Consider the following 27,768-nt stretch of genomic DNA (forward strand, 5'->3'; position numbering starts at 1 on the left):
CTTTCCAGCTGCTGCAGATGCCTTGTGAGGTACATTCCAAAAGGGGCATTGTACTCTATAATGTGTCAAATGAGTGTCGAGTAGAGGGGAACAGTTACCTCTTTTTTCCTGGATGAGAACCCTTTTATGATGAGGTGTGTCATGTAGAAGGACTTCCTGACTACTGTGGTGATGTGACTATCAAAGGACAGACTACTGTCCACCTGGGTCCCAGGGTCTCTTATCAAACATTCGGTGTTAAGTCGACTGCTGTCTATGTAGTAGTTCATGGGTACAGAGATTTTACCAAAGGGGATGACAATGCACTTTTTGGCATTGCGCTTGAGTCCATGGCTCTGACACTAGGCATCTGTCTCAGCAAATCCCTTCTGTAGGATTTCCGCATCATTTGGGGACTCGACTATGGCTCCTAGTTTGCAGTCATCTGCAAACTTCATTAGCCAGAGGCCTTCTGTGTTAGCTTGTACTTCAGAGAAGTAGATGCCAAACAGGAGAGGTCCCAGGACTGAACCCTGTGGTACTCCACTTATCACTGGTTTGAGGTCAGATTTGGAGTGTGCAACGTTTGCAGTGTGGGTTCTGTCAGTGAGCCATTTGGCAACCCATCTTGTGATGTAGGGATTTATACCTAGTTAATGTTTAGTTATAATTCCAGAATGGGGGATGGTGTCGAAAGCCTTGGTGAGGTCAAAATAGGCTGTGTGAACCACCTTACCCTCATCTGCGGCTTTGGCAACTGCCTCAAAGAAGTTTTTCAGGTTCAGGAGGCATGATCTGCCTTTCACAAACCCAAAATGGGTGGGATCCAGAGTTTGGAGGTTACCAGTGTCTTTGCTTATGAGTTCCATGATGATATGTTCCATGGCCTTGCAGACCAGGCTCATCAGGCTAATAGGGCGATAGTTTGTATGATCAGTGGTGGCTCCCCCTTTGTGGAGAGAGATAACTGTTGCTGTATGCCATTCAGTGGGCACAAAGCCTGATGTGAGGCTATGATTGAACATGGTGCTTAGGTAGGGAGCCAGTTAATTCTGAAGTTCGTGTAAAATGCAACCTGGAATGTTGTCCGATCCCATGGATGCTGTGTTTTTGGCTTTAAAGAGTGCAGCTTTTACCTGTGTAATTGTGATTACAGGGACTCTGCATTCTTCCTGTATAGATATGGGCCCTTTAGTGGGTGTAAAAGCTCTGAACCTATCTGCCAGGATGTTGGCAATATCACTTGGTTCTGTAATTTTCATGCCGTTGTGCTGTAACTCGGAGCAGATCTAGGTGTTGCCATTGAGATTCTTGACAAAGGGTATAGAATGCTTTGTGGCTGTCCTTAGAATCAGTGGCAATTTTGTTTTCATAGCTAGCTTTGGAGGATCTTATAAGGGATCTCAGCTTCTTACTGAGGCTGACCAGGGAGCTCCTCCACTCATGGGATTTTACTGTCTTTTGCAACAATTTCTTCCTTTTGTTGTACAACTTGTTTATGGCAGGGGACCACCAGATTGGCTTCCTTTTTTTAGAGGATAGCATCTTGGTTCTGTTTGGGATAGCACGATTCATGCACTCATGTAAGTACTTATAGAGTACATTTGTGTAGGATTCAGTAGTCATAACTGTATTTTCCATCCGCTTGGGTGTCATGAAGTTTACCACTTCTGTCTTAAGCATGAAGTTGGCTTTGGAGAAATTTTTTACCATGGTTTCCTTAATGGGGGGTGGGGGCAGGAAGTGGATATCAAGGGTGATTAGCTTATGGTCGGATCAGACCAACAAGGAGTTGACTTCAGTTATGGAAAACCAGTCACTCATGTTGGTAATGACTAGGTCTAGGATATTGTTGCTCCTGGTGGTGGTGTGGATAAGTTGATCCAGGGCATTGGAGTTTTTGAATTCCAGAAAGCGTTGTGTGAAGGAGTTGGTACACGAGTAGTTTTCCCAGTTAATGGTATGGTAGTTGAAATCGCCCATTATTAGGGTGTTTGGTTGAACCCTAATACTTTCCAGTACATCAAGATTAGATGAGTGAGAATCCTGAGGCATGGTGGGAGATCTGTAGCAAGCTACAATTTGGATTGCAGTTTTGCCCAGAGTTAGTTGCACGTGGATAACCTTGGATGCATTATGCTGAGCAACTAGCCTGGAGGTGTGGATATCCTTAATGAATATGGACACACCTTCGCCTTATACAACACTTTTCAACCATGTAACTTGGACCGGAACACCAAAGTTGTAGCCTGGTAGTGCAGAGGTGCTCTCTGGAGCCTCAAACCAGGTCTCAGTCACTGCACAGATATCAATGTTCTCCTTTTTAAGGAGTTCCTCGAGTGAGTGCATTTTGAGATTTAGACTTCTAGCATTGAGTAGCATTACCCTCAGTTTTTGCTTGCCTGTTCCTGTTATGGTGGTGAATTTGTAATTTGAACCTTGCCTAAAAAAGGCACTGTAGGGGCATCAAGAGCCTTAGCCAGTATCCGGAATCCCAGGGACGACAGGTGCAGGCCATCTCTGGCAAAGCATCGTGGTCTGTCGACCATGTCATCCCAAGCAGACATATACTGGAATGACACCAGAAGCTTATCCAATTGTTGAAGTCAATCATTTTGTCCTTGTACTGCAGTATCATTCTGGGCGATAGCAGAATGCTACTCAGGGCTAGGGTCATACCTGCCTGGGTTACAAGATTGTAGAGCTCTTCCATGTTTCTTTTCATGTAGTCCAGGGAGGTACGTCTCAGGTTGTTCACACCAACATGGACAATGACAGTCATATTTGTACTTGTTGTGGAGTGAGCTGTGTGCGTGGGTTATGTGGCAGATCCTGGCACCCGACAGGCAGCTGACAAGTAACCTTCTCCTTGTTTAGCCTGGTGACTGGGACATCAGTGTGCCTGACTATAGAGTCTGCCTGGTGACTCGGACATCAGTGTGCCTGACTATAGAGTCACCTATGGCTAGTGTGTTGGATACGTTGTTTTGCCTTATTTGCTGCGGTTGAGTGGCACACTGAGTCTGTGGGCTATGTGTCATTTGGGTTGTGTTTGGGGGTGGAAGTTACTTGCATTTCTGCTTTAGATGTCTCTGTTGCTTGGGCAGATTATTATTGAGAACCTCCTCGAATGTTTTTGTGTTTCTTTGTGTGGATTTTGGTGGTGTAGATTTAGTGATACTATGTGACGTGTGGTGTGGTGCAAGTGTTTACCTTCTCCTCTTGAATGTCAAGTTCAGTCTTGGCTGGAGAGAGCTTTACCTCCAATTTGGCTAGATAAGTGCATCTCTCACAGGTTGTAGTGTTGGGTGGTAGGAGGAGAGGGTTGTCTGTGTACATGAGGCAATTTCTACATTGCCCCAAGATGCCCAGATTCATCAGATAGACAGGAGAGAACATTGGGAGCTGACCTTTGGACATGCCTAAATAAAAAACTATTTTCCTTTAGATAAGGGAGGAAAGTGAGTACAAAAGTGTTTTCCTCTAAGCAAGTGAGGAAAGTATGTGCAAAAAACTGTTTTCCTCGAAGTAATGAGGAAGGTTAAATGCTATAGTAATTAGCTTATTTAGTACTTACAACAAGTTCTGAACAATTGCTGAGCATGAATAAGCAAATTCAAGTGCTAAAACTAAGAATCTGTATCTGCACTAGACTAGTTACAGGAAAGAAACAAGTGTAAATGCAGGCTTTCAAATCAGAAAGTTGAGAGAGATGGAAAATATTGCCCAGATGGCCAATAACTACAATTTCTGGGGCAGAACCACTCCTTATGTGGTAGACAGGTTACCTAGTGCTTACCACTCCCAGAAGGCTTCCCTCCAACACAGAAAAGCTTGGGGGGGGGCTCACTTGTTGGAGCAGTTTAGTATCTGTGAATGCACTGAGAGTGCCCAGATTACAGACCAGCAACATGCAAAGAAAATATGCACAATTTCATGAGTACAGCTTTTAAAAAGTTAAATTTTTTAATTTTGCTGTTTTGGAGTGAATAGCAATTAATTCCAATGATGGATCTTCTGAACCAAGGTGGGTACTACGCGAGGAGTTAAACTTACGGATATGGAGCATCTCTAGTAGAGCAGGGTCTGAGATTGCCTTGTAGGTGAGACACAGATCACCTCTGAGCAATCTGTATGATACATCACTCTACTCTTTATCATAGAGATTGCTCAGAGGTGATCTGTGTCTTGCCTACAAGGCAGTCTCAGACCCTGCGCTACTAGCGGTGCTCCATATCCGTAAGTTTAACTCCTCGTGTAGTACCCGATCGAAAGGCTTAAATCTAATATGTGAAATTAACAAAATCTGCTGGAGAGGCAGGTTTGCCTCCATGTGGCTGCCCTGTCTCTGGATTAGACTCCCCATACATGTCAAACAAAGTCCATCGCTGACCCTATTCAAGCGCAACCTTGATGAGTGGATGGGTAACCACAAATTTGTCCTAGGGGTTCTACCTGTATCCCTCATTGACAGGGGTGAAAGGTACTGATTGGGGTTTCTTTTTTGGGGATAAACTCTTGGCTAGGCTTGTAAGAGTACCAGAGCCATTAGCCTAGTAATCTCCTGTGATCTTATGAATATAGGGGGTTGGTTTGACAATTCAAATTAAACACCACTATCCCCTCAGGTTTAAATGATGTTATCTCAAATCTGCCAGTTTTAAAATTGCAAACAGTAAAACTTTAGGTCTTAGGGTCTGTAGTCCATGGTATTAAATAATGCAGCATGTTAAAACAAATGCTCTTTTGTATATCATTTGTGTAATGTATTATTCTTGGAGGCAGTTTGATCTGCTTTTTTAACATATTAATTTATTTACATGAGTTACAACTGTCATTTGATCTAATAGGTGTTTCTTATAAAGTTTTATACTATAACACAATGTTTTATATATATGACAATGAGATTTGTATACTTTTAAGTATTCAGTATGCATTGAATTGTTAATTGTTTTTCAGCTGATGTTGCATGACGCAAGTTTATTATAAATTTATCCCCTTATGAATAACATTATTCTTGTTCTGATGAAGTCTGTGGTGTAAACTGTGGGATGAAAGCTGTTTAGCTCAATTTGGAGATTTTATTGATGGCTTGTATTTAGGTTCCTGGATTTATGTTTTCATTAAATTAATACTGCTATTTTTGCAATCTTTCTTTGGAAAATGGTCAGTCAAGCAGACAATCTGTTCGAGCATCGTGCACTTCTCGTTTCATTATCAGTATGGAGAGAAAGTTATATCCCAGATCACTGGGCAGTAAGCATTCTAGCACCAGTGTACAAGAACTAAAGAAATATTCACAACTGTGGGCAGTGTAGATGTATCAAACTCATGTTAGACTGCATGAAAGCTCTGGAGATGGGGATTGATAAGCAAATGCATGGTGTAGTGGAAAGTAAGATGGGAGATGTGCATTTCAGATTCAAATCAGAATGCAATGCAACTGACCTGATGTTTGCATTGAAACAGATAGTTGCAGTGTTGCTAGAGATGAGGAAAGAATCCAACTGGGCATTTCTAGACTTGGAGGAAGCATATGTCAGGGTTTCAAGAAAGCTGATTTGGCAGTCCTTAGATGGTACAAAGTCACAGAAACATTAGTAGAATTATTGCAGTCTATGTACCAGTACCCATTGACACAAATGAAAACAATATTTGGATTCTGAAATCTCACTAGTGGGAGTGTGTGTATATCATTGTTCAGATCTGAGACCGCTGCTGTTCATAGCAGTGATGACTACATTAGTAAACTGGTTAGAGGGAACAGATAAATAACACTACTGTATGCAGATAATGGGGCATTGCAGGTAAACTCTAAACAAGAGCTTCAGCAAAGGATGGGGGATTGGAATGCATAACTCAAGGCATACAGGATGAAATGAAATACAGGTAAGACAGCTGTAATGGCAGCAAATAGGAAAACAACCAAAATAAGTTTAGAAATAAAATAGATGGGAAAATAGTGGAACAAGTTATCACCTTCAAGTAACCGAGAGGGATGTCTGAGGAGAAGGGAAGTCTGATTCTAATTATGACATCATCATTCAGAGGGGCTGCGGCCAACTGGAACAGAGTGTCAGGTGTAGTACATGAGAGAAGAATGCCAAATAAACTGAAAGGTAGGTGTACAAAACAGTGCTGTGATCAGCACTACTGTGTGGTACAGAAGCCTGAGCAGTAAAACCGGAGGAGTTGATGACGCTAATGGAGATGAAGTGCCAGAGATGGTGGTAGGATGCACACTGTGGGTCAGATGAAGAAATGAGGATGTAAGAGCAGAAGCCAAAGTAGATCCAAATGTTGAAAAGGTCAAAGAGAATAGGTTATGGTAATTCGGGCACATGTGCAGAGAAGCAGAGGATAATCTGGTGAAGATGATTTGGAACAGACAGGGAGGAGGCAAGAGGAAATGTTTGGCATCCAGCAAAGAGAAAGATGGATTGTGTGAGAGAAGGCCTGTGAATATCAGGCATGACTTTTGAAGGTAGTAGATTGGTATTGAACTGAAGGAGATTGAGACAGCTGACATGAGGCCCTGACCTCATGTAGAAAATGGGAAAAAGGAGTTTGATGATGATGATGATAAGCTTTGCTGCCGCCCAGCTTACTGAAGCCTGAAATGAGTTAACCTGTATCATCTTTATCACTGTTTGCTCCTGAATAAAAAGCTTGGTTCAAGAATAAGCTAATTGCCTCATGCCTTTAGCTCATTGTATCTGCAGCATGTGGGATCTCTTGCATGGTGCATTCTTGCTAATCTTTGCTATCTTAAGAAATGTAAATGTAATAATTTTTAAGCATAGATCTGTCATAAAGGAATTGTTGCTTTCTTCATTATGTTTTCAAGCCATATCCCAGTTTTCCTCCCCTAGTTATATATCTAGGATTTTTCACAGTTTGCCACAAAGGAGCCTTACGTGGGGAAAGTAAGCAAAGTAGTGCACCTGTTGTACATAAGTCAAGCTTTTGCATGGGTCTCTTGCTCCACTGTTGCAAAATCATTTGTGTCATGTTCTCTTTGAGGTGCCTCTAGCATATCATTTGTACAGGAGTATCTAAGTTGCAGGTGTATATATAAAATTCCTTATAGATTATTTAAAATGCACCTCTAAGCATTTCAAATTACCTTACACACCCTCAGGTCATATAACTGGTAACAATTGTGCAAAATCTCACTCTGCAGTTACCCAGCCTTTCTGCAGAAGATTAGTTTCTTATGGGAATTTTTTTTTTTTTTGTCATTTATGAGGACTGATGTTGAAATTCTACACATTAAAGAATAAAGTCACTGCCATGTTTTCATTTTCTTAGTTTTCTCTGTCACTTTTTTGTTGCCTTTCATTAGATAAGATCAGCTTATTAAATAGTAATTATTATTATTACTGTTGTTACTATTTATTCATCTATTTACTTATTTATTTTTGTTGCCTAGTTTTCTTTTATCCTAAATTGATAGGCATGTTTCAACACATTCCTTAGCTGATTTATATTTTGTTTCTTTCTGGGCACCCAGACTAGGAACAGATAGTCTGCAGGAGATTTGTACCCTGCTGAAGACATGAGTTTAGGAATGAGTCAGGAAAGAACAGGATCAGCTGAAATGATAACAAAGATGGTTTATCTGGATTGGCAACTGCTGCACCCCCCCCCCCGAGTGCTTATGAAGTGGTAGTGTACTGGTTTAGGGGGAGCATGGAGAGAGATGGCACAAATTGTCACTCTGCAACTTTCTGCAATGTAGAATTGTTCAGTTCTGCTGCAGAGACAGACATGTACTTTCACAGAGTACATAAGAACCTGCAGAGAGAACCTTGGTTGTTTCTGTTGTACTTATTTATGTTAGATGTATCAGATAGTCCAGACAACATCCTTTGTCTTTCCCAAGACAGTCAGGTGTAACATGGGATTGCAAGTGTCTAGCAAGGTGGTATGAGAACTACATCATTTGACTCAGAAGAGGTTTCTCATGTTTCCATTGGTCAAAAGAGGGGACTGGCATAGGTAGAGATGTTTTTGGTTAAGTGTGTTGTAGCCCCTGGAGGTACATATTCTATATGTGAAAGCCTTAGCACATTTTTCACTGAAACAATTTATGATTTAAGTTTGAAGACTAGGATGCCTTACAAGCAGGTCAAGAGAAATTTAAAACTAATGAAAACATGTTGCCTTGGAAGGACCTTGCTCTTTATAATTCACACTTAAATTGATGCCTGTAATACATTCCTAGAAGGAATCACTATGAGCACTGTGTTGAATCCATTAAAGAAGATTCTTGATCGACTGTAGATCAGGACAGTGGGGAACTGGGATGTTTGGTGGAACTGAATATAAATGAGGTATGCTGAGTACATTTAGACAATCAAGGTTTTGGTGGATCAAGCAATGTGTAGTCAGGTATGCTGTACAACCAAGGATTTTTTTCAGGGAAATTGGATGTTTTGAATATGCTTGTCAAAAATGTGTGTGTTCCAGTTTTGGGGAACCAGGAAACAGTCTACAAGTTGTGGGGCCAGGAAGCATTTCTGGTTTAATTGCTTAATTGTCGGGGAACAGCCATCCTGTTAAAAAGATTCAAGTTGTCTGAAATGGTGGATTGGAGCATGCAGGCGAGGCGGTGCCCTCACTGTTTTCTAATCCCACGGAACCTCTTTAGGATCCCATTCCACAACAGGTGGTTGAGGAAGAGTTTTCTGAATAGGATGTGGGTAAGGGAATATATCTGTTTTTCTATTATTCTCAGAAATTGAAGGGTGTTAGGAAGATAATGCAGAAGAACGTGTAAAAAGTGGTTCAAAGTCAGGGAAAATATTGCAAAAGGGGAATCAAAACCTAAACTGTGACATTGACATTAAATGTAAATAGTTTGCTCTCCTCTGCTCAAAGATGGACTATATCAAGATGGTTAAACAGGCAAAAGGCCAATGTATACTTGTTGCAAGATATTAACAATATTGGAGAAAAGATCAAATAATGTGAAGGGTATGGATTTTGATCACTTTGGTATGGTACATGTTCAAGGGGGGATGGGAGTTGTTTTAGAAATACTCTTACTAAAATATATGGTTGTGCCAGGATGATGTACTATGATAGATTTTTAACTCTATGGGAAGAAGCACAGATTATTAAATAAATATGCTTACACAAAACCCGCTTGAAGGAAACAGTTATGGAAACAGTCAGAGCCGTTACCATTTATTTAATTATCTTGGGTGGTGACTTTTCTTTACTTCCAAAGGGCCAGAATTAAAAGAAAGGCACACATCTGGAGGATTTTGATGCCCAATTTTGTAAGAATTCAATTGAGTCTCCTAACTTAATGTCCTGTGGATCTATGGGATTTATGCTTTTAAAGGTAATTTAAGGGTAGTCATAGATTATGTGTTTGTTAGGAAGGTGGTATTTGAAGTCAAAGGAAAGGTGGTGTATACTGGCATTTCACGTCATGCTGTTTGTGAACATTCAAACATCAAATTATTTTGAGACTGTAGAAGGATGATATTTTTCAGAATGAGAGTAGATTACCTAATTAAAATTCAGATCTTATTGAGATAGGTTTTGGGACAACAATTTCAGTTTGTACTGGACTTAATCCTCATGTGGAGAATGGTGATTTTGGCTCAAGAAAAAGCTGACGAAAGAATATAGACAGAAGAACATAAGACAGTAAGAATGGAAAAACACAACTGGTAAAAAACTGTTGTTCTATTTGTGAGTAGCAGGCTTCATTTTATATATTTTCTTAGTAATGGAAAAAGACAATGTCAAGTTGCAAATCAGAAATATTTTTTTCTTTCAGAAATCTATGTAGGTGACAAGATAAGAAGAATTATTTTTTTTCTAACATAGGTAAACTGATATACAGGACAGCTGGGATGTTGGAAAGATTAGGGCATTATTATTCAAACACATTTGGTGAGATATCGGAAAATGATTGTGCCTCATTTGTCCATAAGAAATTTCATGCTAGAGAAAACTGGGATAAACCTTTTCATTATTGGAGCTGCAATTCACTTTGAAGAAAGTTAAATATGGAACCACCCCAGGGATAGATGGAAGGAAAAAAAACTCTTGCAGTGACACTTGCCTTCTCAGAATATTTTCAGCCAATATACTTGTTTTATGTTTTGGGCAGGTTGCATTTGTCTGCTTTCATTCTTATAAGCTTATGACACAGTAGCACACACATAAAATATTGATAAAAAGTGATGCACTCCAAAGCTTTGTGTTGTGTCCCAAGATGGTGGGTTGAGTTACTGGACAGCCTGACTATGTGAAGCATAGAGTCTATAGTAAATGGAGTGTTTTTTAAAGAAAGCAGAATTCAGTATTTTGACAGGTCCCTTTTAGTATCTTTGGAAGTGGCATTGCTGATGTGTGGAAGGGAAACTGTGCTGATGAAATTATGTAATCAACAGCTTTGATACATATTATGAGATCAAAGGAAAATATTTTATATGGTCATAGCTACTAAACTGTAAATGTAGGGCAGACAGTTATCAGTTAGTATGTAAGAGAATGATTAATTAGAACAAATTCCATAATTGTTAGAGTTTTTATCACCTATTTAGGTCAAGGAACTAATGCACTGAAATTTAAATGTGTGTCTCACATTATGGTTATGCTTAGTATGCTAGTCACAGAAGATGTTTAAAAATCCAGGATTCTGTGTAGTTTCAGGTGATATTTATACGTTGTCTTTCTGTTGACTGAATGCAAATGTTTGTCCGGGTGAATACTTGAGTGATTCATATCATTTGTAAAGGTTGCTTGTACATGTATAAATAAGCCTTAACAGTAATTGAATGTCTGTTAACTAAAGTAATACTTTTCCTATATGATGACTAAGGTGGGGGGCCCATTTATGTTTTCTTCCTCCTTCTATGCAATGCTTTATGTAATAATTTTTATTTTGATCTTATAGGTTCATAGGTACATAGGTAAGTACTAGGCTATCGGCCTTAGCCAAACAATATATACAATAAACAATATTTGGCCATACAAGCCTAGCCAAAAAATGTACCCTGGCTTTCGCCACCCAAGAAAATTATTTTCCTGTGCCCCTGTCGAGCAGAGCCGCAGAAGTGATCCCCAGGCTGAATTTCCCATTTCCCATCCAATCATCAAGATTTTTTTTGTAGAGTGCTAATGAGGAGCTCTGTTTGACATAGATAGGTAGTCTGTTCCAGAGTATGGGAATTCTCTGGGACAGGAATCTATCCCTCCAGCATGTTCTGTTTATCCCTCCAGCATGTTCTGTTTCTTATAGGTTCATTCTTTATTAAGGGTCATTACTGAAAAAAAGGCAGTAGTGGGTCCTGTCCATACACTAGCTAAATAATGAATAAGAAATTAAAGTAAGTAATATGTAAAAAAATTGCATAATGGATTAAAGAGAAATGAGTGAGCTTATACCAATCTGATTGCCTAAAAACAGACAAACTGCAGAAATAGACAAAAGGGCAAAGGTAATTCTAGGTACACAGGAGTAAAGGATGTAGTTATTTTCACAAAGAGCATTTAGTTAGAATGAGATTCTACATGGAGTATTTTGTATGGCTTTGGCAATGCCATTTCACAAAAATGTACCCAGATTAAAGGTTAGAAATTGCATCTGTAATGATGCATAGTCGGCAGCAATACCCACATGAACAAAGATAAAAGGAGGTTAATCTGAATTCTGATTGATGCCAGTTACTTTAAACATAATACCTCACTGTGTTTTTCTTGGAACTGTGCAGTAAGTAAAGATGACTATATTTTTATATTTCCCATTACTTTTTTTAAATTTAAACTCAACAGCTTTCCCCTCATAGTTCTGTACAAATACATGCAAGCAGGAGACTACAGGATGTATGAAGGTGCATTACTTTGAAATGACTCTGGTAGTAGTGGCTTTCACTCTATAGTCTGACCACTAAAATCAGTCGGTCTTTAGTTTGCAATCACATTTATATTTAAAGCGACAGTTTTGAGACAAAGGCCACTTTATATAACTATGTATTTTGTGTTTGTTTATAGATACTTCAGGTCTGTTTAATTTCAGTAGATACTTACTCTGTTTATTTGGTTTTGTGCTTAAGCAACAAGAAGCCAAAATGAAACTGATAAGCTACAAAACAACATCATTTTATATAATGGCCAGTAAAAACGAGTTCACTATAGTTTGTTCATTGCAAGCTACCACAGCATACTGCATATGGACAGAATTAACTGCTGCTTATGAAAAGCAAGTAGGCCCATGTTGAGCGTCTTCAGTGAGTGCATATCCAAGGAAGCAAATTGGTGACAGTATTCAATTGATCAGCTATGTCAGGATTTTGTTTTTCTTTTTTGAAAATTCTAAGAGTTTACTTGTCTTTAAGAAAAAAAGCTTAATATACGAAGAAAGGTCAGATACTGAAGGCACTCAGCAAGGGCATTGTAATTATGTAATTATCTATTTTTTCATGCATTCAGAGTAAGGAAGATTCACAGGGAAGATTCTAGACCTGATAATATTCTCACAGGAAGACAAAGAAAGAATATTAGGGAATCTCTGAGTTTTGATAAATCAGTTGTCTTAACAGCAGTTCCAAAATGGTTAGGGGAGAATGTAAGCTGTTGTTAGTAAGGTTTTATCTGACTGTCTTTTGCAGACTGTTGTTATAAAAAGGCAGTCAAGTTAAGACTTTATTATCGTTTGGCCAACACAATGGCTCATCTTAAACAGCTTTGCCTTATAGTACCAGGATGGTTCATTCCTGAACTCTGGCCATTATCTTTATGGAATCGGCATGCCTTTCTTGTATTGTTTGGGTTCTTTCTAAATAATCTAGCATCTTCCCAACTCCAAGAAAACATGCTGCATTACTGGTTGCCCTGAACTGTGTATTTATTATATGCATGTATATATGTGTGTGTGTGTGTGTGTGTGTGTGTGTGTGTGTGTGTGTGTGTGTGTGTGTGTGTCTGTCTGTCTGTCTGTCTCAGGTGTATGTACATTTTGTTTATCCTTGTTCTTGTGGCCCAACTTGTGTCTGAAAATTGTCCAAGAAGCACCAGTTAATTTACCCGGTTAATGAATAATGAACTAGGATATAATAAAGAGGAAAGGGATGATGTCACCTGTAGTTTGCCAAGTTTTCCTTACCTGCTGTCACATCTGTGAGTTTATGCAAAGTAAAATGCATTACATCATGTCATAAGAACCACACAATTTCCATTGGAAGACAGTCCTCTGTGTTTTATAATTAATGATAATTGAAGCTTACGAAGTCTTAATCTTCTTGTTCCATTGTTGTGTAAAAGCATGCACAAACAGTTTTAAAATGTTTCCTCTCAGTGAGTTTTCCATATTAGCTGAACTGCATTCAGTATGCAGATAGATGTGGGTACTACACTGCACTGCTACTCCCAGTGTATGTGATGGATGTCTGTCGGTGCTGAAGCAGAGTAACAGACAAACCCAATGTCTGCATGGCTACAGAATTAAAAACCTCAATGAAATATACTGTAAATGGGATAATACAACCAACCCCCTGCTATCAAATTGCATTATACAGATGAAAGTTTCCCTGTATTCAAACCTAAGCTATGGTAATCTATCCCTTAACACCACACCTTCAACACTAGCCACTCCAAGTTCAGGCCAGAATTTAAACCATTTCTAATAGAGCAAAACAAATGCAAATGCCAGGATACTGCTGACATTAATTAACTAATAAAATTTTTTGCAAGCTAAACCATTCTCTCGTCTCCCTTCCCTCCTACTATATATTGCAACGCACAACGTTCGGGTACCAGAAGTATGTACTAATGTTTCTCAGTTCATATGTAATATTTTCATCCTTTTGGGACCTCAGTGGTGTTGTTTATTCATGCAGCAGAACTTATTGCTATCTGCATCTTCTTCACATTGTCATTACACTTCAGAACTTCTCAGTACATATGTATTTTGCTTATGTTTTGATAGTGCCACATTATTTATATTCCTGTTTATTTAATATTGTTGCTTTGTTATTGTAACCCAGGAGGAGCCTGCAGTTGTTCATTGCAGGATTAGTACTTTATCCTGGTAACCAAAATTTAAATAAAATAAATATGTCTTTAAATACATCATTGTAAGCAACCGATGAATAAACACACAGTTCTGTATGTTTCAAGAGTTTTTTTGATAACACAAATCTGTCTTGGAATAACTAAACCTCTCTCTCTCTCTGGGACTCTTTTATCCATTACTCAGCTGACCAGCAGAGCAATGATCCTTGAATTAATGCATCTGACTTTGTTAAACTGTACTTGCACCACTGACATCTGAACCTTCTCGACACTGTGCTGCCAGATGATAACCTTCACTTTTCCCTGTTGCTTTTAATGAAATAACTATGAATGACTGTAGAACGCACAATAACCCACCTCAGTATACCAACTGAAGAGCCCCCCAGTGAAAACAGTGGTCTAAATAGTGAATTTTGAAAAGTACACTATGCTGGTTTTACGGTTCACCTGGATGTTTTTCTGATCAGATGTGTTCCTTGAACTCTGGAAAAGTGCATGAATAACATTATTCCAGGATCTGTTGACTCAGAAAAAACTCAAACACAACTACTTCATATCTGTGCTGTCCCCCTCAGTAAAATCTTGAAAAATGTTTTTCTGTGTAACATAACTGCACCTTAATGCATTTTGCTTACTCTGTTAATAGCAATTTGGCTTTAAAAAAAGAGTTTCTGATTAGTACTGCCTTACCTGCCCATCATCTTTTCACTAATTCTGTTTATAGATATTTAGACTGTTTAGAGCTAAGAAGCACATTCTCAAATCTAAGAGCTTTGATTTTTGTTTGATTGGTGTTCCGGGTGTTAGAGGAGATGATGTCGATGTGCATAACTGCTCCCTGTTCTTGGTGGGAGTATTAAGGAACATGCCGTGAGCACTTACGTGATAGTCCCTGTGGAGATCTAGGGTTGGTGGCATAGATGCATCAGCAGCTAATGAGCTGCATTAGGAAAACTAAGGGATGTATACGTGCATAGGTGGAGAATGTATACGTGCATAGGTGGAGAATGTATACGTGCATAGGTGGAGAATGTATACGTGCATAGGTGGAGATTTTTCCCCTTGCACTGCCCATTTGACACTCATCTGCACTGTCATACAACATTCAGACATGGGACTTATCTGAGACAAAAACCTTGTTCAGCATGGGTGACACAGCAGGCTGCTCATCTCCAGCCCCCACCCTCAAATGAAAGTGATTCAGCTGTGGCAGTAAAGGGGCACTGGCAGTCTACAGTGTGAGAATTTAACACTGTACAGGGACAGCAGGAGAATACAGGGAGAAATCAGTTATCCAATGTTTTCACTGTCGTCAGGCCATAAAATGTCACTGAAAAAATGCCTTACATATGGGCATGCTAGGAAAAAGTAAACAAATTTGTATTTCCTGCACAATAGACCCATTCAGGTATAATACAATGGTTGGTATAGGTCCACTGTTATATTCTGTTGTCCTAACCTTCTTGCCTTTGATGTTTAGAAGATATTATCAGTGGCTGTGATTTTACCAAACAGTGACCTGTGCATGAGTTAGTTCATATAATCTTAACATAGACATAGGCTGCTGTTCTGAAATAGCCCTAGATATAGAAAAGTATGCTTACTCTTGCAAATGGATGCCATCATTACAGTATCACTAAAAAGGCTAACTAATTTCCAGTGCCTAGATCGATGGTCATCACTCAGCTCTATGTATATTTTATTATTTCATATCCTATAATCTATATTCCCTTCAAACAAATGAATAAACAAATGACTGTTGTTAAAATATTCTGGCACGTGAAGCCATATTGATATTGGGAAAAGCTTTTTTTAAACACACACACATGCATACATACTCGCCAACTAGAATATGAGCTTCCTTTAATGTTGCCTGTCTCTGGATCCTTCAAAAAAGATTGCTGTGTAGTCCGCTCTCTCCTTAAGCAGAAATATAACTTTCCAGCTCTGTGCCGACTTGACTACAAGCAGTACTGTAATCTTCTCCTTATGCTGCAGTGGTGCACCCACCAACTGAGACACTTACTTCATCTTGCAAGGGCTTTTCCATGCTGCTGCAGTTAATCACATCATTTCAGACTCTAAGTACAGTTTCTTTCTGTGACAATTCAAAGCATATATTTTGTGCACATTTGTTTTTCAGTGCTTGGCTAAACTAAAACAGCACTACTGAGCAAACTGGTTATATACTGATCAAATTGTTCCTACTCAATGTTCTGTTTGTCACTTTTTTCCTACCAAGCCTCCCTCAAAGCCATTGTTTTACAATTGACGCTCTACACTGCATTAGGCCCCATACATCATCAAAGTTGCAGTTTTGTGCACAGTTTAATATTAACACAGAATACTCTTACTTTCATATGACACAAAACTGGTGTTCAGTACTGCTTGAAACTATGTTTTCCTTTGGTAGAATTCAGACTTGAAAATGTTGCTTTCCAATTCATGTTTTACAAATATGTAATATTATGCTGGACAGAATGTAGAGGCCAGGATCAGAGTTTTTGCTTTCTCCCTTTGTCTGCATGAAGTGTGTGTGTGTGTGTGTGTGTGTGTGTGTGTGTGTGTGTGTGTGTATGTGTATGTGTGTGTTCTGAAACTTTTCTTCATGGGACTTCATGGGCTCAGTGTGACTGACTCAAGTAACAAAGTAATGTAAGTATTATGTCATTCCAGTCAACTTCAGTCAACGTCCAGGAATAGTTTCAGAGCAGTGGGTCATCATTAATACTGTTTTTCATGCCTGGTTATGGAAAATGTTGGTACAGTGAAATACCAAATGTTCTATTAAATAAATAAATAAAAAAACAAACAAACCAAAAAGACTAGATGTATCACTGAAGATATAACCTGAGCAGCCAACATCACTTCTGCATAAGATAGGTTTTTTTCTTTTACATATGGTGCTTTGCTGCCATTTATTACATTTTGAAAAGATCCTTTCTAGTACACAATCGTTGGAGTGTACCAGAGGTTAAATATAGATCTCACACACACACACACACGCACACACACACACACACACACACACACACACACATATTTTCAGAATAGAGTTTAATTAAACATCTCAAGCAATACAGCTGAGGATGAGTTTGTATGAAAAAAACATGAAAATGTTACATTTTGAGGGATGGGCAATATTCTCTGATGCAGAAATACTATTAAAGAATACGATAATTAGCTTTTCTGCTTTGCTGTGAAATGCTGGGTAAAAAGGTGGTGATCATTGTAATGGACATGAAATGACAATGTCTAGAGTGACTAATGCTACACAAGTGATTCTGGAATGGTAAGGTGTTCCTGAACCTCTTTCAGAAATATGTGCAGTATTTAAATTGGGGTCATCCTACCCAACACAGAACACCTGAAGATTTTAAGTCTCCCTGTGTTTAGAATGAGAAGCAATAAAATTAAGCAGTTGGCTAAAGAGGATCTTCAGCTTGTCTGCAAGAAAGAAAAAAAAATGGAGTAGATGGGCCATCCAACCCTTATCTGCCATCAGGTTCCATGTGTCTGAAGGCTGGGTCATTGACATTCTATGTCATAACCTGTCAACAAAGAAACTCTTAATTATCTTATGGCCTTTTCCTACCCAGTTTTCTTTATAATATGACAAATAGTTTACCTTTCGGTTGTGTGCATCAGAGTATAGAAGGTAGGCTGTGCCCCCTACAGGTCTGTAAAGTCCTTCAGGAGAGATTCCTATCATACTTCGGACTCCTCTGTTGTTTTATCTTTGTCTACCTTTGTCTACATTTGATTAGGCTGATTAGATTATAAGTCAAACAATGGTGTCTCTTCTCTAGCTCCTGTGTCACAATACTGAATATCTGATGTTCTGAAAAGATTGCATTTATTTAAATGCAAACCACACAGGGACAAAAAATCCTTAACTTTTCCATAAGAAGTGATCGGTATGTCTTGTATTGATTGAACTTTCTCAAGCCGTTATGATACAAGCCAAAGCTGAGAGAGTAGCAGATTCCGAAGTAATGTATATAACACTGTACAAATGCCTATAACATCTTTATCTCCCCCCTTTTTGAATAGTATTTGTCAAACTTCCCTCATTGGATGACAGTAGTATCACATTTTGACAATATTTGCACATTTCCAGTTGAGAGACATTTGCTGTACTGTGCACTTGCGTCAGATGAAGCAGTTCTTTTTGGTGACAGCTTTGCAAGCTGTCAAGCACATCCTTCATTTTTAAAAGGGAACGCCTCTGAAAGAGATGAATCCTGTTCTTGACGTAACACAGATTGTAGTAAAACATATTTGTCAAGAAGCTTAGCCTTTGCAGTGAACCAGGTGTGTTGTTACCTGTCTTATCTTGATACTTATCAAATGTGTAGTTTATTTTTAGTAAACCTGTTGTTATAACCCAAAAAAGCAGGGCTGGATATCTATGCCTTGCTTTTTTACAATACAGAGCTTTTCAGTTGTCAGATGCAAAGTTGTAGGTTCAGTTTTCCTGCATTCTATGGCATTATGATAAAGTTTCTAAACAGGAAAATGTTTAGGTACTTTCATTATGTGTTACTGTACTGCAGAAAGTACACCAAATCAACTATTTATTCTCTGAAATGCCTGTTTCATAAGCTTCACACATGAAAAAAAATAAGTAAAAACAAAAAATGTTTCAGTGCAATGATCTTTTCTTAAAAAATTGTAGCGTTTGAGACTCAGGAACATTAATAATTAATCTTTTTGTAGGAGTTTTATAGTATTGTAAAATTTAAGTAGGAGCTTATGACATTTTGGCATGGACCAGGGCATGCCAGTGACTTGGATTTAATAACTGCAATTGACATATAAGTTTATAAAGACAAATATTACTCTTGACTTAAAGGCCATTTTCAGCACTAAGAAAGCTAGCAAATAGTGTGTTGTAAAACATGACCATCTAAGCCACATGTGTTTGGGGGCCCATCTAAGCCCGCTTTTGTTTGGGGGCACATCTAAGCCCACGTGTGTTTGGGGACTCTACTTCTCCCTAGTAATCTGGCACCTGTAGTCAGGCAAGTGCCATAAAGTGACTTGATTTTCAGCGCAAATAACTAAAGCAGCAAACAAGTGAGCGGTGATATGTAAAAATCACATGTATCAAACCCATTGCTGGTTCTGGTCAGCTGTCACACCAGTATGCATGTCTAAAGAAAACTGTTTTACTGGATGTTTGTATTTATGAGCTGCCTACAGAAGAACTGTATGCAGATGCTATATACTCAGCAGCTTGTAGAAACCCTTGTCTTGCCTTTAGATAGCTTGTAACTGACACACAAATGCTTGACTCACTGTACGGTATCAAAAATGCATTCATACATGCACATTTCATTCTAATGCTGGTCAAGGACATGAGATGATGATTGTGGAGTTGCCATTTGTCTGTCTGCATTTTTGCCTGAGACTCATAATGGTGAATATGTGTGTGTGTGTGTGTGTGTGTGTGTGTGTTTGTGTGTGTGTACACATTTATATACAAACACAGTGATAAGCTTTTATAATGTTAAAAAGTACCTAATATAATGCATAATTTGCTGACTTCCTTTGATGGAAAGGGAGCGTATTGATGCTTTGAGCGTTGTGATAAGTTCTGTGCTTATGGGTATAAACAGAATTATTTTCCGCCTTATCTAATTAACATACATTGACTGTTAAAGGATGACTTTCACTTTAGTAATATTATAGAAAAATAACTAGCCCAAGCAGGTTAAACTAACTTCAAATAGATTTGATTAGTATGATCTGTATTTAAGACATAGACCAAGACACAAATAGATTTTTTTTTTTGATAGGACATGTAAGGTTGAACTTTTCTTATAAACAGTATTGATTAAACAGAAGGCATGTCTAAATGTCAGCAGGGTAATGGGTACACAGGTGTTATGTGGTATGCTGAAGGACTTGTTAACAATCCATTAACTGTGGTGGACAGGGTAATGGGTACATAGATGTTATGTGGTATGCTGAAGGACTTGTTAACAATCCATTAACTGTGGTGGACAGGGTAATGGGTACACAGGTGTTATGTGGTATGCTGAAGTACTTGTTAACAATCCATTAACTGTGGTGGACAGGGTAATGGGTACACAGATGTTATGTGGTATGCTGAAGGACATGTTAACAATCCATTAACTGTGGTGGACAGGGTAATGGTACACAGATGTTATGTGGTATGCTGAAGTACTTGTTAACAATCCATTAACTGTGGTGGACAGGGTAATGGGTACACAGGTGTTATGTGGTATGCTGAAGGACATGTTAACAATCCATTAACTGTGGAGGACAGGGTAATGGGTACACAGATGTTATGTGGTATGCTGAAGGACATGTTAATTCATTAACTGTGGTGGACAGGGTAATGGGTACACAGGTGTTATGTGGTATGCTGAAGTACTTGTTAACAATCCATTAACTGTGGTGGACAGGGTAATGGGTACACAGATGTTATGTGGTATGCTGAAGGACATGTTAACAATCCATTAACTGTGATGGACAGGGTAATGGGTACACAGGTGTTATGTGGTATGCTGAAGGACTTGTTAACAATCCATTAACTGTGGTGGACAGGGTAATGGTACACAGATGTTATGTGGTATGCTGAAGGACTTGTTAACAATCCATTAACTGTGGTGGACAGGGTAATGGGTACACAGGTGTTATGTGGTATGCTGAAGGACATGTTAACAATCCATTAACTGTGGTGGACAGGGTAATGGGTACACAGATGTTATGTGGTATGCTGAAGGACTTGTTAACAATCCATTAACTGTGGTGGACAGGGTAATGGGTACACAGATGTTATGTGGTATGCTGAAGTACTTGTTAACAATCCATTAACTGTGGTGGACAGGGTAATGGGTACACAGATGTTATGTGGTATGCTGAAGGACTTGTTAACAATCCATTAACTGTGGTGGACAGGGTAATGGGTACACAGGTGTTATGTGGTATGCTGAAGGACATGCTAATTCATTAACTGTGGTGGACAGGTTAATGGGTACACAGATGTTATGTGGTATGCTGAAGGACATGTTAATTCATTAACTGTGGTGGACAGGGTAATGGGTACACAGGTGTTATGTGGTATGCTGAAGGACATGTTAACAATCCATTAACTGTGGTGGACAGGGTAATGGGTACACAGATGTTATGTGGTATGCTGAAGGACATGTTAATTCATTAACTGTGGTGGACAGGGTAATGGGTACACAGGTGTTATGTGGTATGCTGAAGGACTTGTTAACAATCCATTAACTGTGGTGGACAGGGTAATGGGTACACAGATGTTATGTGGTATGCTGAAGGACATGTTAACAATCCATTAACTGTGGTGGACAGGGTAATGGGTACACAGATGTTATGTGGTATGCTGAAGGACATGTTAATTCATTAACTGTGGTGGACAGGGTAATGGGTACACAGGTGTTATGTGGTATGCTGAAGGACATGTTAACAATCCATTAACTGTGGTGGACAGGGTAATGGGTACACAGATGTTATGTGGTATGCTGAAGGACATGTTAATTCATTAACTGTGGTGGACAGGGTAATGGGTACACAGGTGTTACGTGGTATGCTGAAGGACATGTTAATTCATTAACTGTGGTGGACAGGGTAATGGGTACACAGGTGTTATGTGGTATGCTGAAGGACATGTTAACAATCCATTAACTGTGGAGGACAGGGTAATGGGTACACAGATGTTATGTGGTATGCTGAAGGACATGTTAATTCATTAACTGTGGTGGACAGGGTAATGGGTACACAGGTTTTATGTGGTATGCTGAAGTACTTGTTAACAATCCATTAACTGTGGTGGACAGGGTAATGGGTACACAGATGTTATGTGGTATGCTGAAGGACTTGTTAACAATCCATTAACTGTGGTGGACAGGGTAATGGGTACACAGATGTTATGTGGTATGCTGAAGGACATGTTAACAATCCATTAACTGTGGTGGACAGGGTAATGGGTACACAGGTGTTATGTGGTATGCTGAAGGACATGTTAATTCATTAACTGTTGTGGACAGGGTAATGGGTACACATATGTTATGTGGTATGCTGAAGGACATGTTAATTCATTAACTGTGGTGGACAGGGTAATGGGTACACAGGTGTTATGTGGTATGCTGAAGGACATGTTAACAATCCATTAACTGTGGTGGACAGGGTAATGGGTACACAGATGTTATGTGGTATGCTGAAGGACATGTTAATTCATTAACTGTGGTGGACAGGGTAATGGGTACACAGGTGTTATGTGGTATGCTGAAGGACATGTTAACAATCCATTAATTTTGGTGGAAAGTAAATGTGGAGACATTAGGTCATGTTTATATATGAATTCTGCTACAAGTCAGCTTATGGTAAAACTCACTTCAAAATGTAGTAAGTTAGTTTTGGGCGAGTTTAGGTACATTAGTGCACAAAACTGAACAATAAAGGCATTTAATGTCTGATTGTTACAAGTTGCTGTTTGTTTGCTTCCTTTTAGATCCTTGCACAAACCAGTGTGCCTTTCTTCTGTTTATTTCATTTTTTTTCCACTATTTGGTAACCAACTGGATGGACTTTTTGTATGATCATTCAGCTATGACCCAGGCTCTAAAGTGCAGTTGGCCTGTGTTTCTCACTGTAATACCTGTAAATATTCTTGTATGCTTGTCTACGCATTCTGGTTTCCTCCCACATCCCAGTGACATGTCGGTCAATGAAATGATGATGCAGCTAATTGTTCTTGGGGAGGTGTATGCTCCATTTGATAGACTGACATCCAGCCAAGAATTAGTTCTCTGCTTAGTACCTGGTGAGGGCTGGAGAAGCCTCCATAACCCCCTTGATACCAAAATATGATAAGGAAGGCCTCAGAAAGTGAATGATGTTATATATGTATTCACTAACACATACAATTATATGCTTTCAAAGAATTTTTGGATATAAGGCAGTATAGTAATAATATTGTTTTTGTACTACCACAATATGTAATAAAGTAATGCATGTCGTCAGACATGGCTGTTAGATAAAAAGGTACCATCGATAAAGCTAAACTGTAGCCTGACTTAAATGTTGTAAAGTTTGAGCAGTAGACAGCACAACAACAATTGTGTCAGATACATTTGATAACTTTTTCTCTGGGAGTGTTTCACATTTTAATAGAAAGTGTGCTACGTGTACAAACTAATGATGATCTTTTCCAACAGTAATAATGAAATTCTTCTGTCTCACACAGTTGACTTGCTGGGCAATAGCCTTTTTACTTGGAAGAGACATGCTACAGTCTAATAATGTAGAAGCAATTACATTATCAGCTAGCAGACAATGAGAATCTGTAGACAGAGTTGCTCTCTTTTATTAAATCTACACATGCAGCATACCTTTCAGCATTGCAGGGTCACTGGTTTTACTAACTTTTCTCCGGAAGATGTGCAAGTTGCTGTCCAACCAGCTCTCGTTTATATTTCATTTGTATGCCCAGTACTTGTGGGGTTTGTTTTTCTTTTCAAAGTTATACACATATAAGCATAATCTCCTTCACTTTTTGTGAAGTCACAGTATGGGTCACAGCACCTACACAGTCAGAAGAGAAAGATAAGTGACTTCTACCATGATGTCTGTTCTCTTCCTGATCTAATTTACAGTGTTTTTATAGCTTTTCGTAGGATCATAAGATCATAGGAGATAGCTAGGCTATCGACCCCGGGGTCATTTTAAGCCTAGCCATTTCATTCCAATGCAGTACCATAGAAATGATAGTCAATACCCAGGACTGCATTTAGTGATGACTACCCATGTCCAGGAGGGTTGTAGGCACTGTCTTCGGTAAGAATTTACGGTCCCCAATCCACTTGTCCAGGTTCCTCTTAAACAATGTCATAGAGGTGTTCTGTTTCACATGACTTGGTAGCCTGTTCCAAAGATGTGGTAGTCACTGGGAGATGCATCTCTCCCTCCAGCATGTCCTGTTTAATTTGCAGGCCGTCTTGAATTGCTGTTTAGGCAAGGCACAAGTCTCCCCTAACAAGTCTATATGATACGGAGTATAGTGACAGGGACTTTAGTCAGTCTGTGTAAGGCACATGCTGGAACCCCTTGATCATCTTTGTTAGAAGCCTCTGAGCTCTCTGCAATTGCTGCAGGTGTTTAGTATGGTACATGCCAAATGGGGCGTAATACTCAATTATGGGCCAGATAGGTGCCAAGTATAGGGAGGTTATAACTTCTTTCGCTCTAAAGGCGATGCCTTTACTAATCAAGTTTGCTACCTAGCAAGCTTTTCTTACTACAACAGACACATGGTGGTCAAAGTTAAGGATGCAGTCAACTTGTGATCTCAGGTCCCTTACTATATCATGGGTACTTAGAATATTTTTGCTGATTTGTAGTGTGAAGGGACATTGTTTGTACTGAAGGGAATGATGATGTATTTCTTTGCATTGAGTTTGAGACTGTGACTAAAACACCAGTCTTTGATCTGCATGCAACCTTCATGGAGTATACTGACATCATTTGGGGATTCAGTGATTGCACCTAGCTTGCAGTCATCTGTAAACTTCGTCAGCCACAACCCCTTAGTTTTGACCAGAACTTTAAGAAAGATATACCAAACAGTAGTGGACCCAGTACTGACCCCTGTGGCACTCTGCTGGTAGCAGGTCTGCTGTTTCTTTGTGATTCAGCGAAATAAGGCTTTGACATTTTGAAAGTATGAGTTAATGGTCTTGATATTTCTAGTTGTAGTAATGAAACCTCAATCTTATAATATAGACCCATAGCAAAAAAACCTCCACGGGTGAAAAGACTTAGTTCGAAGGATCCAAAGTATGTCCAACTGTTAGTCCGTCCCCTCGCCTTCTATAGACCCATATATGTTTGTGTGTGTGTGTTTTTTGTGTATATGTGGGTGTGTATATAGATATATATATATGTGTGTGTGTGTGTGTGTATATATATATATATATATATATATATATACATGTATATATATATATATATATATATATATATATACACACAAATATATTTATATATATATATATATATATATATATATATATATATATATATATATACACACACACACACACACACACACACACACACACACATTTATATATATACACACACACACACACACACACACACATTTATATATATATATATATTTGCAACTCATCCAAGGATAGCAGAGGAAAGCAAACAGATACAAAGACTGTAATAAGGGCAAAGAGAACATGAAGAGAAAATGTATCTGCACTGATTTTTTTTCTGTGCCCTTTCAAAGCATGTACGTATGCTTTAAAAATGATGCATGCATATGCCCATGAGCATGTGTATGTAGGTGGTGTGTGTGTGTGTGTGTGTGTGTGTGTGTGTGTGTGTGTGTGTGTGTGTGTGTGAGTATGTATTTTCAAAACTACATCAAGGGTCAAACTAAACTAAATTCTCCCTGTGGAAGTTTTCATTTAACCTACTGTAATACAGGCCCATGGGATATATGTAAATGACCCCTTAAGCACATACCAATGTTTCAGCTACATGGTTTGTGAATTCCTATGACTTTTTACCTTTTTAAGCATTTACTGGTACATTTAGGCCAATAAAACCAACGCATAAAACGCACATGCATGTGCATATATAGATATGTACACATGCACACACACATACACCACAATAAATTATTTCAAAACTTTTCCCATCTTTAATGTGACTTTAACCTGTACAATTCAATTGAAACACAAATAAATCTTTTAGGGGAAAAATATAAAAACTAAAAAACGTACAATAAGCTGATTGCATAAGTGTGCACACCCTTAAACTAATACTTTGTTGAAGCACCTTTTGATTTTATTACAGCATTCGGTTTTCTTGGGTAAGAGTCTGTCAGCATGGCACATCTTGACTTGGCAGTATTTGCCCACTCTTCCTTGCAAAAGAGCTCCAAATCTGTCAGATTGCAAGGGCATATCTTGTGCACAGCCCTCTTCAGGTCACCCCACAGATTTTCTAATGGATTTAGGTCTGGGCTCTGGCTGGACAATTCCAAAACTTAAATTTTCTTCTGGTGAAGCCATTCTTTTGTTGATTTGAATGTATGCTTGGGGTCATTGTCATGTTGAAATGTGAAATTCCTCTTCATCTTCAGCTTTCTAGCAGATGCCTAAAGATTTTGGGCCAAAAGTGACTGGTATGTGGAGTTGTTCATAATTCCCTCCACCTTGACTAAAGCCCCAGTTCCAGCTGAAGAAAAGCAACCCCAAAGCATGATACTGTCACCACCCTGCTTCACTGTGGGGATGATGCTCTTTTGGTGATGCGAAGTGTTGTTTTTGCACAAACGTACCTTTTGAAATTGTGGCCAAAAACTTCAACCTTGGACTCATCAGACCATAGCACATTTTCCCACATGTTTTTGGGACACTTGATGTATTGTTTTGCAAATTTTAGCCAGGCCTGGATGTTTTACTGTGTAAGAAAAGGCTTCCATCTTGCAACCCTATCCCATAGTCCAGACATATGGAAAATATGGGAGATTGTCACATGTAGTACACAAACAGAACTTGCCAGAATTTCCTGCAGCTCCTTCAGTGTTGCTCTAGGTTTCTTGGCAGCCTGCCTGACCAGTTTTTGTCTTGACTTTTCATCACTTTTGGCGGGACAATCAGTTCTTTGCAACATCACTGTTGTCCCATATTTTCTTCAGTTTTTGATGACTGTCTTCACTGTGTTCCATGGCATATCCAGTGCTGTGGAAATTTTTTGTATCCTTCTCCTGACTGATACCGTTCAACAATGAGATCCCTTCGATGCTTTGCAAGCTCTCTTTGAACCATGGCTTTTGCTGTATCAGGCAACTGAGTAAATGTCAGGAAAATCCTACTACAACAGCTGAACCTTAGTTGGGGTTAATCAGTCTCTTTAATTGATGGCAGGTGTGTACCCAAGAAGACTGAATCCTGTAATTAAATCAAAAGGTGCTTCAACAAAGTATTAGTTTAAGGGTGTGCACACTTATGCAACCAGCTTATTGTACATTTTTTATTTTTTTATATTTTTTCCCCTTTGTTTTTCAATTGAATTGTACAGGTTATAGGTCACATCAAAGGTGGGGAAAGTTTTGAAATGATTTATTGTGGTCTCATTTTTCATATCACAAAATCCTGGCATTTTTACAAGGGTGTGCATGCTTTTTATATCCACTGTACATATTTAGTAGCATCTTTCTCTTCATATACATGTATGAAATACATGTGTGTGTGTGTATGTGTGGGTATGTGTGTATAAAATGCAGTATTTATCATCATGAATATTCATATTAGTGGTACTAGTAATTTGGTTAAGCCAGAGAGTCTGAGAACTTTATAAATTATTTTTCTGTACATGCCTTGGACCATTAGTCAAAACTCATATTAGTCAAACCATTTGTTCAAGTTTGCCCTGTTTTCAAAAATGGTGCAACCCCAAGTGGTGATCATTTACACAAGCAGGGGGTCAGATGATGCCGTCTCCTGCAAAATTTCTAGGACATACTACTTTGACAGGTGACTAATGTGATGAAACAGAACTTTTGACAAATTTGCCTTTGATATTTAAGACTAAAAGTTTAAAACCTTACAGCATTAACTTCAAGTGAAAATCAACACAATTATTTGACTTATGAAATAGTTCTTTGTAGTACAGTTGTCTTTTTATAATCATGTTTTAAATGACAGTGTACATATGTTTTCTGCTCCTTCTTTCTCC

The 27,768-nt window shown here is 38.8% G+C and overlaps 1 protein-coding gene across 3 annotated transcripts in view; it reads left to right on the plus strand.

Moving 5' to 3' along the window:
* LOC122811421 (regulator of G-protein signaling 3-like) overlaps positions 1-27,768 on the plus strand; it is a 610,403-nt gene that overhangs the window by 269,897 nt on the left and 312,738 nt on the right. The gene's annotated exons all lie outside the window — the stretch shown is intronic.

This window comes from Protopterus annectens, chromosome 9.part0 (assembly GCF_019279795.1).
Source record: "Protopterus annectens isolate FY-2018-M chromosome 9.part0, PAN1.0, whole genome shotgun sequence".
NCBI lineage: Eukaryota > Metazoa > Chordata > Ceratodontiformes > Protopteridae > Protopterus > Protopterus annectens.